Here is a 5,536-nt window from a genome sequence, read left to right as displayed (position 1 = left end):
GCGAGATCTCTCTTCCGGCGGAAACGGACCGTAGAGTCGAAGCCGTTTAGAGAGAAAGGAACGGCGCATCCCAGAATGCCTCGCGCGGGGGTCTTTACGGCTTCCCTGCCGCTTCATTCTTCACGACTGCGTTTCGGGAGTCCGCTTGCCCCCTGCTGGCGGGCGGAGTTGGGCCTGGCACTGTCCCGCCTGCGCAATCCCGTGGCGGCGCTGGGCGGATCGTAACCGGCCTGCCAATCGCAGCGGGGTTGTTCTGGAGGACCTCCCCTGAGGGCGGGGCCAATGCGTCGGCTGGCGTCACTTGGGTCCGCACCCGGGCTATAAATAAACGGCCTATGCAGACTTCGACTTATCTTGTCCCTGGCTAGTTTTATTCCCCAGGCAGAAGTTGAAACGGCCGATTGGAAACAAAGGAAACTAAGGCCGGTTGTCATCGGGCAGCGACGCGTTTACGCAGAAGCCGGGAAAGTAGCAAAGAGAGGAGTTCGCGTGAGGCGGAAAAATATACTTCCAATGTCTTTTTTAAAGCATGGTAATAAAAATACAGACCGTGCATTTGCAAATTGCGAATGAGATGACTGTGTCAACCGCGCAACGTAACCTAACTTTTACTACCGGTATTGCAGGTTAGCAGGTGGAACTGAAGCCGGTTTGAACTTCTAACTTAAAAAAGCCTCCCATGTAGACTGAAGCCGTGCTGGTACGTTGCTCTTTCAAATGTTTAAAAGCTTAGAAAAGAAAACGAAAATTTTCAGACCAAATAAGATTTGAGTTGGAAAGAAAGACTCTTTGTTCCTGCATCAGCACATTGGGAAGCTCTGCAAAACCCCAACACTTTGTTTGCCCAAAAGACTCCGGGACGTTGGATTATTAGTGAAACCAGCTTATTTTTTAAAATAGTTTCTCTAAAAATAAGTCAACATACTTGTTGAAAAATTGATGTTAGCTAAACCTCTTTGGAATAATAAATGTAAAAACAAATGTTATTCCTACATTGCAAGGTGCTGTACTGGATGACCTTTGGGGTTCCTTCCAACTCCACAATTACAGTATATGATTCTGTGGCAAAGTACAGCTGTATATATATTTTTCTATGTTGTAAATATGGGTCCCTATCTTACTTTAGAGCAGGCACCCTCAAACTTCGGCCCTCCAGATGTTTTGGACTACAATTCCCATCATCCCTGACCACTGGTCCTCTTAGCTAAGGATCATGGGAGTTGTAGGCCAAAACATCTGGAGGGCCACAGTTTGGGGATGTCTGCTTTAGAGTTTTATTCCTGGTAAAATCCAATTGGTCTCCTTATGTTTATTGTGTTGATGGTCTGTCTCGTCTAACACTTTTTATTAATTTATTTTGTTGGAAACTGATTCTGATCAATGCTGATTGTGATTAATTTTAGTAGTTCTTTTTTTATGTTACTTTTTGCCCTGTAATGGCTAAAGAGCAACATCTTGACCTCAGCAGGGTGTAAAGCCCAACTGTCTTCCAACAGCTTTGCTTCTAAGGCATCGCATTGGAATTCTCTGGCGTCTCCAGGGACACCCAGGCATTGTGACACAAATGGCTGCGAATCCCAGGCAACCAAATGGGGATCCTTCAATTTGTGGGTCAAAGTAAACCTCTCCAGCGGTCTGTTTAACTTTGGCCCACAAGGCCATTTCCCCACCGTCACACTCACCTGGTCCATGGGAGATGATGAATTGGGCAGGAGTTTTGGATCCCTCTTCAGTTAGCTGCATAGACTCAGTATGAGTATCCAGTCACTGGGTGCTTTCTCCAACTCCGCTGATTCCCTTATAGATTTGGGGGCATTTGGGGACAGCACTCCACTGGTTTCTCTTCCTCGGCCTTCCTTGGTTCATTAGTTGAAATGTCAATTTGCTCAGAGCCCCCCACTCTACCCCCTTTTAAATCCTTCCACCCCTGGATGCGAAAGGTCATGGGGGGGTGGTGCTATCTCAGCAAGAAGTCCCATTCCAAATGGAAGCAAAACAACCACCCCAGCTCCAAGGCTTTCTGTGCATACTGGTGGAACCAAAGCCTTTTGCTTCCACCCCTGGCAATCCCCCAGAATGTCTCCTTTATGCCCTCACTGCTAGCTGGGCAGCCAGAACAAGAGGCCCTCTACCTTCAAGAGAGGGTCTCCATAGCAGGTGTCCCTCTTTGCAGGTCAACATCCCTCTCCTGACAGGCTGGAGGAAGCAGATGCTACCTATTTTAAGGCCTGCCCTATTCCTCCAACTGTAAATTGTTCTAACTTATTTCAAGCCTGCATTTTTATATTGTTGTAACCTCCCCTCAGACCGCGTGGTGAAGGACATAAATTTAACAAAGCTTGCCAAAATAGACAAGTCAAAATCCAATCTTTGTTGGAAATGTAAGGAGGCAGAGGGTACTGTGATGCACTCATGGTGGGGCTGCAGAAGAGTTAAAAATTTTGGGGGTTGCATTCATGAGGAATTGAAAAAGATGCTCAAAATCTCTATAGAAAAAACCCCCAGAGGCTTATTTATTGAGTATACAGGGCAAGGATATACCACAAGACAGAAAAACATACGCTACTGCCGCAGCAAGGCTCCTACTACCGTAGTAGCAGAGAACTGGAAAGGAAATCACATCCCCACAAAAGAAGATTGGCTAAACAAATTAACAGAATTCATCGAAATGGCAAAACCTCAGCAATAAGATATCAAACAAACCAAAATTTAAGGCAACAATGGAAATGGTTTGAAGACTATATGAGGAAACACTGCTCCAAAAACAACACATTCATCTGTTTAGATTAAGTTTGTAAAACTGATTTAGGAAAAAACAATAGTAAAATGAGGTTTAAGGATCAGAGATAAAAATTGCAATGTGATTAACAAAATTATAGGCTAAGTGAAGACAAGCACTGGTAGAGGGAAGTCACATGGGTGCAGGTAATTTTAATTTCTTTGTATGTTTAAGTAGGTTGTTGTTCAATGTTTCTATTTTTTTTCTTGGTATGTAGCGTTTGTGTGTTTATCTTTGTTTGTATGTAAATAAATAAATAAATAAATAAATGTTTTTTGTTTTTTTTTAAAGAAAAATAAATTTAACAAAAACCAGCCAAAATCAATAGGGACTCAAACATCTTGTTTTAATAATGACACTTTATTTTTTGGGGGGGGCAATAAATCAAGTCTGTTTCTACAATACAAAGCAAAAACAAAAAGTTTAAACAGTAGCACCCAGTTGCTTCATAGGAGTGTAAAATAATCCCCGATAACAGAATCTTCCGGCACCATTATAGAAGCAAACTCATCACCTCAGAAGTGTCCCATTTGGGCACCTCAAGGGAGACGTGAAACAGCCTCCGAGGGGAGCGAGGGGGGTTCTGCACCACCTCAGAAGGCTTTCTGGGAGCAAGTGCAAAGTGGGTGGGGTGACGGGTATGGGGCATTCAGCTGCTGCAGACTGGAGGCCACGAATTCACCCCAAACCGGCCTCTGGTTGAGGAGAATTCTGCCCCTCAGGCCTTGAGGTCAGGCACTGGAATGCTCATAGAAGCTTCCAGAGACCGGAAGCAGCCTGCCCAACTGTTGGCAAAACAGGATTGCTGATCATTTTGTGCCTGACCCTATTTGATTTCCAAGCGTCAGTTCCTTATCCTGGGGATGGAGGACCCGTAGCCCTCCAGGAGTTGCAGGGTTCTCAATTTCCCACTCGAGAAAGGCACCCTCTAGGCAGAACAACATCAGAGATTAGCAAGGCTGGCACAAGCAACTTCTCAAGGTGTCAATGATGTGAAGCTGTGGGTGCCAAAAGGCAGGCTACCAGTCTATTTCTCCTAAAATTGCACTGGCAATAATCACTAGGTTCACATTATAGCAGTTGCTGGAAACCTCATTGGAGGGGTGAGCTCAGCTCCTGTGCCCTTCGGGTCCTGCTGCCCGTTTCCCAGAAGTTGCAACTGGATGGCCACCGTGAGAAGAAGGTGCTGGGCTAGCTGGTCTCCCTATGGCCTGACCCAGAAGGCTCTTTGTACATACACTGGTTTGGGTGGTAGTGGGGGGCGTTCAGACGGGGTGGTGGTGGTGGTGGCGCAAGGGGTATATTTTTCCATGCATTGTTTTGGTGGAAGGGGGTGTGTGCCTTTGGGTTGTCTGGTACTTTGACACCTCTGCTGGGGTTTAGTAAATAATTATTTTGGGAGATGAACGTTCCCTGCCATGTCTGTTGGACATTGGGAGCATATAACAGTCGCTGTGTTCTTGCCTCGAATGCAGGGAGGAGATTTCTGGCTTCTGGACCTAATCTCTATTTACTTGGTGTTTAACAAAAGATGCGAATGAGACTCATACAGTGCACAGTAAAACATGAGATCAGGAACTTTGCACGTCCGACGGTCCTGGCTGTGTGGATAGAGCAGGAGTGAAGTTGGATAATCTTAGACCCCGGACTTATCAGTCTTGCTTATTTATAAAGATCCTTATATACCGAGTATCATTTAAAAAAAAAATTGCAGTGGTTTACAATATTATAAAACCATAAAACTATACAGTAAAGTTATAAGAAAGTTAAAAGCAAAATAATTACAAACAAATGTCAGTAGACCATTGTGGGAGATGTACTCTTGTTTGCCTGCATAGGGTAGCAGAATAGAAAAGTTTTCAGCAAGTTTTTAAAAGCTGGCACAGAGGGCACCTGCTGAATCTCTAGTGGCAGCGAGTTCCACAGGGCTGTGCCCACTGAGTCCATCTGGCTCCCAATGCATAAGAACAGAAGAAGAGCCTTTGCTTCATTGGGCCACAGACCCATCTAGTCCAGCATCCTCTTCTCGCAGTGGGAAACTCACAAGAGAGAGCGCAAGAGCAACCCTCTTCCCTCCTGTGGTTTCCTGCAGAAGCACAGCTGCCTCCAGCTGTTGTGGGCAGCAGCCATGACTAGCCCTCTCCTCCCCGTAACTCCCCAGGTTTTCAGGCAGGGGGGGCTTTCCCAGCCCTACCTGCAGATGCTGGGTGGTGTGCCTTCTGCATGCCAAGCAGCTGCTCTGCCACTGAGCAGCAGCTATTTCCAGAAAGAGGTGGGCCGAGGGGTTCTTTAGCTGCGCAGGCATATTCCTTCACTTTCTTTCAAAATGTGGGGAGCAGGCCCTGCTGTGTTTGGGGCCTGCCTGATGGTGCTGCAGGAGCAGAGCCCCCACCAACCCACATGGAGCCCCCCCCCTGCCTGTTGCTGTATATGTTGTGGTCCAACCTCAAAGGATGCCTCCATCAGCCATGATACCACTTTGGTTGGCATCTGCATTTTACAGTGATATCAGTTTGGTTGGCATTTGCATGTTAGCATTTGGCATTTTACAGAGAGGCCCAGAGAGGCGTTTGGATTCATGGCTCTTGCTTCTGAGACAAGAGAAGTGAAAGACCAGAGGACTGACCTGGAAAAGCACCTTTTCCTCTCTGTCTCTCTTGAATCAGAACTGCTTCTGTGTGCAGAAAGCTCTCCTGCCATGGCTCTGTAGGGGGTTGGACTAGATCAGGCATAGGCAACCTTGGCTCTCCAGATGTT

General features: G+C 46.3%; 1 long non-coding RNA gene across 1 annotated transcript; it reads left to right on the top strand.

The window, feature by feature from the left end:
• The first annotated feature begins 396 nt into the window (after nt 1-396).
• On the top strand, nt 397-730 carry LOC148687267 (uncharacterized). Its single transcript, XR_015947845.1, has 2 exons — nt 397-532; nt 627-730. It is a non-coding gene; the product is annotated as an uncharacterized LOC148687267 (long non-coding RNA).
• The last annotated feature ends 4,806 nt before the right edge of the window (nt 731-5,536 follow it).

The sequence above is a fragment of the Zootoca vivipara genome, chromosome Z1, assembly GCF_965207765.1.
Source record: "Zootoca vivipara chromosome Z1, rZooViv2.hap1.1, whole genome shotgun sequence".
Lineage (NCBI taxonomy): Eukaryota > Metazoa > Chordata > Lepidosauria > Squamata > Lacertidae > Zootoca > Zootoca vivipara.
The sequence above is the reverse complement of the archived record's forward strand: the minus strand, read 5'-3'. Positions and strand labels throughout refer to the sequence as shown.